Raw genomic sequence first — 10,944 nt, 5'->3', positions numbered from 1 at the left:
CGTCTTTGATCTACTCACAGATGGGTGGCGAGACTCTCGTGACATCCCAGCTCTCTGAGCCAAGTCCTTCCTTCCAGAGGCTGCCAACAGAGCAGGGAGGGCTGTCTCACCTGCTAGCAAAGTGAGTGTTTTCAGGGTCCATGGTGCATTCATTGGTGGAGAGACTCATCAGCATAAGGGAAACTCCCATCATCATATGTTTAGGAGCTAAACAGAGGGCATCAACTACCGCCCATATGCTGCTTTCCTACCTTAAATCCCAAAGGACATCTGTGAGTAACAAATTAGAAGTGTCCACAAGAAAAACCTTCTCCTCATCAGTCCATAGCAGCAAGAACCATGTTGCACAGCTCCTGTGTGCAGGAGTCCACAGAGCTCCCCAGAAAACAACAATTTAAAAGCCTGAGATGGGACATTGGGAACATTCTTAAGGTGAAGCCCTCAAAAAAACCCAACAACAAACACCACCAAAAAACATTCAACATTTCCTTTGCCTCTAACTGTCCTGCTTCTGGGAGTTAACAGAGCAGGGAGAGGCTTCCTGAGACAGCATGTCCCCACACACTGTCCTTAACTCTACCATCAAGATGGATTGGCCATGGTGGCCCTCACTGCAGCAGCAGTCTCCCGTCACATGTGCTGCTTGTGACCCAGCAGCTCTCCTGGGACGTGCAGCCCTCCACAGAGGGCCAGTGTCTCCTCCACACAGAGACACTATTGAGAAGCCTCACATGAAACCAGTCAGTCCTAACACACGTGACTGGGTTTTGCCTCCAGGCCATCCTTGATTTACAGGACAGCTCCTTTTTTTTTTTTTTTTTTTTTTTTGTAATTTTTTTCTTTCCCTCATTAGTATTATTCCAGCTCCACTCCAGCAGGATGAAAACCTTCTCTGAGCCCCTCCGTGCACCCATGTCACTTGACTCACCCTAGACTGCGGGGGCGAGTTTCACGTTGCCTCTCTCCGCACGTCCCCTCCAGCTGGCAAGGACAAGTTGGCCACTCTGGTTGGAACAGACACTCATAAATACAATGAGCAAAACATTTAGGATAGCTACCAGGGTTACCAAAAGGACTTGCCAGTTAGTGGCACGAGGTTCAGGAATGGACCCGAGGACTGTTGTTGGCATGAAGACAACCCTGGGACACTTAAATGGGACGTTTCTTCTGTGAATGGATTTTTAACTGATAGTTCACTTACACAGCCAGCTTTGCACATGTGCACGAAATGCTTTTCCCACCTCTCTGTTCAGGATCACCTTGCAGCAGCAAGGTACTTACTGAGGGGATGAGAGGGTTTGTGCCAACTCTTCTTTCTCGAACTGTTCTGGGGACACCGATTTCAGGATCCTGGTGCCTGGCCCAGAGAAGACCACCCCATGCCACGGTGTGGGGCTGCCTACCTCCAAGGTTCTTGCCCTCAGCTAGAGACATCCTAGTGGCACAATCCCCTCACAAGGTTCTTAATATATTTTCCATCTTTGATCTAATAGCCACTCTCGGGTGAGTCTATAAGTGGCAGAGCAACAAAACTCAGCTGGCATTACACAAAGCCTCCTCCATATCACTGCCAGAGGTGCCGTACCCTGCAGAGCTCTTAATAAAAGAGTCAGATGCTCTTTAGGCAGTGGGGGCTTCCAGGGTCATGGGTTTCTCAGTTTTCTTTGATGGTATTTATGGCCCTGCTTCTCTTCTAGCAGGGTCCGTTTTCAAAGGGTGAGTTTGAAGCCAGCACAAGCTGGCACCAGCCAGCTGTAGGTTAGCCACCAGCCACGTTAAGTTATGGTTATTCATGGCTCATCCCTGAGCTGGCTACCAAATTTTTGAAAGTTATTAGTTATCAGCAAAGCCCAAAGTGAAGAAGGCCTCAAGTTCCTCGCTGCATCTTTGGCTTTTACTCACTTTCCCCAGGGATACCCAAAGCTCATACTATAGGAAGAAAGTGTCCTCTACCAGACATTAGGGGAGGTGATACAATCTCGTGTTTCCCTCTGCCTTCCCAATGCATTTTTCCGCTGGCTCCGAGGCATTCTGCACTTTACCCTTTCCGACTTTATTGCTGGTAAACAGCCAAAACACTGTCTGCAAGCTGCAGCAAGGGGGGTGGTATGGGTTAAATGTGGGGAATCACATCAGTCTTGCTTTCCCCACAATTTTAAAGAGTCTAAATTACATATTGTTTACACGATCCATCTCCCACTGTTTCCTTATCCCCATTTCCTGGAAAGGTCAACAGTACTTAAAGATGATGAAGCCTGCCTTGGTGGCTCTTCAAGAAAAGGCCATTAATCTTTATGTAATTATCTGCAGTTATTTCAGGAGCAATAACCCATTTGTCCAAACTTTTCTCAGAAGCTTGTTAAGCTGAGGGAGGGAATAGAAGGTAAGGAGAGACTGGGAAATAGTCCAGAAAAGTTACCACTGAGTTTCTGGGTCCTGTGGCTGTTGTTACTACTCTGCTGGCGTTGTCCTTCCAAAGTCAGCAAGGATTTGCACCAGATGATCAGCCATCTCTGATTCCCGTGCTGGCAAGATCACAGGAGGATCTGGTGATGTCCCCAGATTCTTTACGGGCTTTACATGAAGTGGCTGGATCTAGGCCTGTACTGATGGTGCTGGGATTTGCTTCAATTCAACTTTTAATACCCCAGAAGGATGTTCCTGAAGTCAAAATGTTCACACCTCCCAGTTCCCATCTGAACTACTCAAATGAAACAGATTGCCCAAAATATATGAAGGTAATAAACAACAGACATTAAACAAAAACCCAAATCCACTTCTGTTTTCTATCAAATTACTAAAGTTACTGCATAAATAAGTAAAGGATTATTTAAAGGCTACGGCTATTACACAGGGCAGGAGAGTTTGCTCAGCTCTATCTATTCCATTATGCTGGTTTCAGCTACTTCTTTGGAGTAGAGATGCCCACAATTTCTGGGACTTCCTTAAAGGATCCCTCCACCCACGAGGAGTACAGTTATCCTGCACCCTGATGGCTTGCAGTCAGAGCCTTTCTTCTAAGGCATCTGAAGATGACAAAAGACATCTGCTTATTGCAAGCCCCAGTTTACCAAACATCAAGCAGGAACTCACATACACACATACGCCCTCAGGCTTGACACTAGGACGCAATGGCCAGCCTTCAAAGAGGAGAAGCTGGCAGGCTCCCCATGCCTCAGAATCCAGGGCTGCAAGTGCCCTCTCATCCCCAGATAGCTTGACTTCAGTTGGCCCCAGCTGATAAAGTCATAAGCAAAGAAAACATCAAGTGCAGGGTCAGCATGGGCTCGTGGGAACAGCAGCGATGTGGCTTTGCAGCCTAGAGATGCTTTCTGAGCCATCCCCTCTTCCAGAGGGAAGGAAGAGTCCCAGCACCCCATGTGTTCCAAACAAGCCTAATCCTCTGCTCACCCATCCTGACTGGTGGGAAGGGATATGGCAGCAAACAAACACATAGACACAGGCAGATGCAAGTACTCAAACAACGACTATTTTCTAGTCCTTTGCAAAGAAGCACATCAGCAGAGTTTGGTAGGATCCAGCCTAGAACTACTGGTGGTTTTGTAGTGTGGGGTCCACGCGAGATTACCTGTAGCTCCTCTTGGGCTGGTACAGGTCAGGCTGGGGATCGTTGACAACAGAATGGGGGAAGTGGGGCTCTTCATTCCACTGCTACAGAGCTTTCCCAAGCCAATGGAGCATCTCTTCGGGCTACCCCTTAAGACAGGAAAGGAGCAGAGGGCAGGATAGATGCTGGCACCACCATTTGCTCTCTTTACTGTCCATTGCTATGCTCATTGTGCCAGGGGTTAAAACTGGGGGATATCAGCCTGGAGAGGGTAAAGGATATGACAAAGTTCAGAGGTCAGCAGTACTAGAGGGCTTGACAGGAATGAAAACATTTGCTGCAGAAAAGCACCCCTGGAAAGATGCCGGAGCTGTTCTCTGGGACTCCAGACCTCTCAGGCAAAGAGGCAGGGTAAAGAAAACACTGGCAGCAAGATTTGAGGAATATGACTAGAAATGCAGGCACAACTTTTTTTCTTTTCTTTTTTTCTTTTCTTTTTTTTTTTATAATAATGCCAGTGAAGATGACAGTTTGGGAGTTAGTTTCAGAGCTTTTGATGCCAGCATTCCCAGTGCCCCAGAACTAAATGCAAGCCTTCCTGGAGGCTCACTAAACAAAAATACACTGAGCATTCAAGTCAGAGAAAAACAGGCCTCCCAAAAGCAGGAGGATTTGCCCAACCACAACCCTAAAGAAGCATATTCCCAAAGGATTTAGTCATGCAGGTCCCCAGCAGCTTCCTCTCCAGAACATTTTACGTGTTTGAATTCCTAAAGGACTGTCTCCAAGCTTTCCTATTTCCTATTCAGGTCGAGATGAGAGCCACTGTACCTGACACCTGCACGAGTACCCTCCCCAGCACCCCTGCTCCTGCAGCACACTCCCTGCATTTGGGTGATGTGGAAGGTTCGGATACAACCGTTGTCTTCCAGCCACTCCACATTTGGGGTAACACAGATGCACACTCTGGGAGATACAGCAGGGAAAGCAGGTACAGCCCCTTGGCTAATTAGCAGGATTAATTGCAGTCAGGCTCAAAGTGATGTTGAGTGAATAATATTGCTTCCCATGGCGATGATAACTTTTCATGACACTGTGTTTCAGAGCAGAGCACAGGAACAGATGAGTCAAGCCCAGAGGTAGAGAGGGACGGCAGGATCTGCGGAGGGCACATAGAAGCAGCCAAAGCACTGCAGCAAGGCAGGAAGGCAAAGGAAATGGCAGACGAGAGGTGGTGTGAAGGAGCTGGAACAGGCAATGAGATGGTCCCTGTGGCAGACTCCCCGTTCTTCCCCAAGGTGAGCTCAGGAGGCAAACTTGGACACAGCTTCTCCCTATAGAGATAGGTTTCCCCAACTCAGCCACAAAGTCCTCCTCCATATCCCTGCTCCCAGAGGTGCACCTCTACCACAGGGCACCACCCCATCATCAGGGCACCACCCAGACCACTGCTCCCTCAAGGGGCAGGGAGCTGAGGGGTTACCCCAGGCAGCAGGGCAGAGCCTCACCAGCCAGAGCCTGTCCCACAGGACCTGAGCCAGGTGAGCAGAGCAGGGCTGGAGAAGGCAGCCAGCTTCAACCAAGAGCTGAAATTGTTGGGTAAGCTCATGGTGGCAAGGCACATTTTGAGATGAAGTCAACCTAACCCATGGGTCAGGACATGGCTCAACAGAGCCCGTGGCCCAGCAGGGAGGCAGGGCTGAGGTGGAAACTAGGGCTCCCACAGCTGAACTGAAATAGAGCTCTGGGTGGGGGTGGAAGACTCAGATGAGGCTGTTCAGGGCTATTAAGACCAATTAGTGCCCTAAGGATCCTGACAGCCATCTCCAGCCCAGGCCTAAACACATTTCAGGGTAAACAGCTTTATTCAATTTGCAGGAGCGTGAATGTGTGTGTCTGTGTCCCTATGTTAGGGGTGTGTAAGGTGAGCCTCTTACATGATTCTTCCAGATATTTCTCTGCTGTGTGACCTTCTCTGCTATGATCTGATTCCTCTTGTATGGTCACACACAAAACACAGTGCACAACTGAGTCTGTGGGACAGTCCCAAACTCACTTATCTGCAGGTTAAATCCGGTGATTCAGGCTTGAAGCAGAAGCAATTATTTTTCTTTATCAATGTTTTAAGGACTGCTGTTCCAGTGGTTTTGACTAGAAAGCCATCAACATGTTCCCACAGTTGGCAAAGCTATGAGGGATGGACACCCTAATCTGTGCCTCTCTCCAGACCACAAAGATACGCTGATCACGCCAGCAAGCCGATTTCTTGCTGTGACACAACATCATGGGACTTGGCTTTGCTTTGGGGTTGCAGCTTTAAAGAGTTAAAAGTTAACTCCCAGGCAGAGCCATGCACTGGGATGACTGACTCCAAGATGAGCAGGAGGGCGCAGATTAAAGGCCAGGAACAAACTGCATTTTAGCTCAGAGCTCTGGAGAACTACTTCCTATGAGTATCTCAAACTGGGAGTGCTAGACCTACAGTTACTGGTCGAAGACAATCCCAGAGCACACAAACAGCCCAAAACTTCGTTGCCATTCACTTCATCTTCAGTTGGCATCTTCCATCATAGGAGCACTCTTTTGGTTACACTCATTCACAAGATCTTTGCTATGATCTAAGAAATGATCTAAGAAAGATCTAAGAAATCCATGCTTATTAACCCTTTCCCTTGTGATATTTAAGCATCGTACAGACAGGAACAGGTTAGGTAGGAAAGAGCTGAAGGCTGTTGAGGTAGATGGCCACTAGGTGACCCAAAGCCTATGCTAAGAGGGACAAAAGGATGTAAGAGGATGAACACTGGACAAACCGAAGAGATGAACCAGGTACTCCGGACAGCTACACTTAGTGCAAAAATGTGGATTTTTTTCACACCTTAGCTTCTTGCATAGGAAATAAATTGAAGAAGCCATTAAAATTTAGCTGCAGAGGGAGGTTTTCAAAGCACATCCTTCCAGCAGCTCGAAGTTAAAAGTGAAAGCTATGTGCTCTTTCTTGTGATATGATAAGGCTGTGGTATTTCATTTCAAGGCAGATCTGTCTTTCTCCTCAACAACTATGACTGAAGCATTAGCAGCAGACACTGACGGATGATGGTCTTTGGAAGGATCTCATCCAGCTGCTCTCTCAAGGACTTAAGAGTATGTCTGATTTCCAAATGAAATCTTAGCTCCAGGCTGCAAATCAATGGACCAGGCTTAAAGGTAGCGTGAAGACGAAGTATCCGTCTCCTCATCTAATATATCAATAAGGAGTCAGTGTTTTTCTGAGCTATGGCTCCTTTGAGCTTGCCATGCATGGGACCAGCCAATCCTGCCAAGCCACCTGCGTGCTGCTTGCATGGGCATCAGTTAGGCACAAACAGCAGCAGAAAGCCAAATTAATTACACTTGACATGTCTGCTTTAAGATGTAAGGGCAGTCTGAATAAAACGGATCCCATGAAGCTGTTGCTTGCCAGCACGGTGCTGCATTGCTGGTTGCTGCTGGACGGGACTGTGGCTTAATTCAGAGGTAGCTTCTTCATTCTGATAATTTAAGTGACTCTTAACATCAGCCTTGAAACTGAATGGTGTTTCAAGAGCACTAGCTGACCGTACAAGAAGTTCGCTGTTTTCCTGGGGGTCTCCAAAGGGGGCTGGAGCCATCCTTTGTCTCCAACAGAACAGAAAGGCGCATTCATCCCTCTGTCACATGCAGAAACATGACTGTCCCAGAATAGGGCTGCAGAAGACCTCCCCAGTGGGGTCAGGAGGAGAGGTGCCGTGCGGACTCGTGCGCTCTGGGAAGAGAGCCAAGGAAAAGCTGCAGCCCTCCAAACAGGCCAAAGGGTTAAAGAAGGCATCGCCCGATGCTCCGTGACTTCTGCTCTAGGTGGGGGTGGGCTATTTGAGGTGCGTATTTCCTGATCCCTCTGGGGAGTGTAAGTGTGCAGGGGGGCAGACCCCTTTGGGAATGGTGGGAGGCCACCCCCCCACCCCCCCCCACCCCCCCGCCGCCCTTCAAAGTCACCAGCTGGTAATGAGCTTCTTCGTTCCCTTCACTCCCTTCGCTCAGACCGCTGGCCCAGCCTCAGTGTCACAGGCACCCACCAAGGTACAGAAATGCGTCAGTGAGGCCCAGAGTTGGCTTTGGGACAGACGCTTGCAAGTTGGGGACCTCAGTGAGCATTACTGACCAAAACGGGGGGTACCAGCTGACTGCCCTTCAAAGGAGGCCAGCGGTGGGTTATACCCACCCAGCCCAGCCCACTAGCTGGCTTTACCCTATGCCTCCATCCTCAGAGGCTCATGTGGTCTGCCACACACTAGGAAGTCTGAAGCTGGAGAAAAGAAAGCAAAATCACTGCACGGCAATGTCAGCACAGAAAGTGAGAAACAGGATCCTCAAGCAGACTCCATAAGCAGCCTTCTCCCCAATAAAAAGCATAAAGTGACGGTTACAAATAAAACATTCAACTTAAAAATAAAAGCAAACCAAGAAAACCAGATCACTCAACACCTGCCCATCACCTGTGTTGCTTCTGGCCCCTGAGCTGCTTAGAACAAAGCGCTGTTGGGGGCATGTCTGCCCATGCGGTATCACATCTCTGTCTACAGAGCAGGCATGCACCCAGGCTTGAGGAGCCATGGAGAGATGGGAGGGTGACGGATCCCTAAGATGGACTCTCCAGTTTGGGATGGGGTGAAGAAAGAAGAGTCTGAATGGACGTTTTGTTCTCTGCTTTTTGGAGTGAGGAGTTTTTTCCATAAACAAGGGTAGGCAGTAAATAAAGACATGACTTTTCTATGGATTATCCACAGGCCTGATTCATCAAATATTCAAGGAAACATGGAAATGAATCAGTGGAGAAACACAGATAACTTGTTTTCACACAGAGAAAGAAGGAAGTTCCCAAACAACCAATATAGATTATCTCTACCCCATCTACATATCTTGACCACTGAGAAAAGACAGGCCGGGCAAATTCTCAGTGGCATCTTTGGCCAAATCCAAAGCTGAGAGGAAGTTAATCCCTTCTTGTGTCTGGACCCACTCAGAAGAAGGGCTGTAACAGGGTATACGTACAGCAGTATTTTAGTATGCAGTGCTCCCATAAGTAGCAGAGATCCTGCCCAAATTCACTCATGATCCCCATGAAAAGGGCTGAAAAGGGTAGCCACAAATTTGAATGTGGAGTCCATTATAAACCAAGGCAAGTACAGCATTTCTTCCATCGCATTGCCAACAATGCCAGCAATAACGCTAGAAAGCTTTCCCTGTTGAGAGTTGTCTCAATTGTTGTGGTCTGATCTTCATTACTTCTTGAAATTAGAAGTCTTTTATTAATTTCATGATCTGTTCCTCAGTGATTTAGTTCTCCTTATGCATCAGCACTAAGTTACTTTGTTCTTTTCTCAGTTCCTAAAGGAGACCCGATCAATCTCTTCTGTCTTCTCACTTTACCTAGTTTAAAGTCTAAGATCTGTATCTATACCAGTACAAAGTTTTACAGTCATAGATTTACTGGCACATTCCACAGTAATGAGGATTTTTTTCATCTGTGCCTCCAAGGTGCCTTTGAAAAATTTCACCTTACAGGTTGGATAGGGTCCCCACCTTTTGCTGTGAGGAGGTTTGTGGAGGTTGCAGTCAAGTCAGGAGTCCTCCTTGGTGCCTCACACAGCACAGATGGACTGAGCTGGTTTGAGAAGTCTGAAGGGAGAGTTTAGGAATTAACATCGATTTTATGAAATCTCTGAATCTTGACATCTATCCCCCTAATCCTTCTGCTGACAGGGCAGGATCTTAGGAAGTCACAAAAACCCCCAGGACGAAGGATGCTTGGGCAGCACTGGGGAGGAAGGGCATGCCTTCCTAACAGGGGGCTTGCTCTCCCCTGAGAGAGCCGCTGAGAGAGAAGTTTACACCCATCAGACACAGACAAAACCAAAGCCCGTGCTTTTGGAGAGGACAGTGTAGACTCTGAGGAGATCTCAAACACAATCAGCAAGAGAAACAGATGTTATAACACTTGTGGGTTAATCTGTCCATTTCTCATGTTACCTTAAGAAAAGAGCAGTTATGATTTCTTGCAAAACCCTCACTGACAGCTTCAACTATTCTGTGTCATCAGAATAATAAATGGCCAAAGGTCTATGAAAACGTATTTTAAGATATAGTAACTGAAGACCAACAGGGCTGAAGGCAGCTGGGGTCCAACCTATCGTTTCAAATAGCGAGCAGCAGAAATACCTGTGCTCCAAACGCAGCAAACGGGTCCCATGAAGATACCGTGCAGGCACCTGCTCAACTCCGGAGCTTACAAGGACCAGAGTAAGACACGTTGGGGTCTAAACTCAGCAGCCCCATATTTATCAGGATGAAAAATAATAACTGGGGCTGCAAAGGCGTCTGCAATTGCAGGATGGATATGGGCCATCTCCTGCCCGATGCGCTGCTCCCTAGCATGAAGGCAGAGTTTGCAGCAAAGCACAGAACTGTTGCTTCCTGTGAAAATTTGTTCAACCATAATGCTGTGAATCTGTCCCTGTGTGCAGCTACCCAGCCAGCCGCAGTTCCTTAGCCTCAGGGTGATGACAGTCACTTGTTTGCCTCTGAGTTTTGAGGAATCAAAATTACTTGTCCATTCTGTATTTGTTGTTGTCATGTTCCACAAGCTTAAGTGGTCTGCAGTTGGTCAGACAAAAGGAGCACGTAGCACAGAAGTCTGTCTCCAGTAGTGGATCGCAGCAGATTTGCTGCAGAAATCCTTCTACCAGCTAATCAAGGACATAGGAGTACCTTTGCATGACTTTGCTGGGGTTTGAATTTACTAGGTTATTACAATTTTTTTTTAATAACTTACTGCGTGTACTCGAAAGTTTAAAACTTTTAGTAAAGGGGTAAGAAGAAAGAATAAAGTAGAAAGGAGCAAAGAGACATTTCCAATACCAGGCATATTTTATTGGCAATTACATTTTGAAGACTAGCAATCAAAAACACAGTAAGAAAAGAGATTAGACAAGGTCATGGCTTGAAGATAAACCAACATACAAATACCATGATACAACCGAGAAAAAGATCAGAGATGGACAACAGGAGTGAGTGAGGCTGTGAGATGGCTTCCTACAAGAGATCTATGTTATTCCTCCCCAGGGGCAGGACTTGGCACTTCCCTCTGCAGAACTTCATGAGGTTCCTGCCACCCCATTTCTCCAGCCTCTTCAGATCCCTCTGGATGGCAACACAATCCTCTAGCGTGTCAGAGAAATGTCATCTCATTCCACTTGAGATGCTTTCAATTTGGGAAAGAGTCAACCAATTCTTTCTGTCCTTGTTTCGGGGCTAAAAGGGCAAAGGGATTCCTTCATCAGAGTGAAGTTGCCTTGACT

This window comes from Falco biarmicus, chromosome 14 (genome assembly GCF_023638135.1).
Source record: "Falco biarmicus isolate bFalBia1 chromosome 14, bFalBia1.pri, whole genome shotgun sequence".
Lineage (NCBI taxonomy): Eukaryota > Metazoa > Chordata > Aves > Falconiformes > Falconidae > Falco > Falco biarmicus.
Note: the sequence above shows the minus strand (reverse complement) of the source record.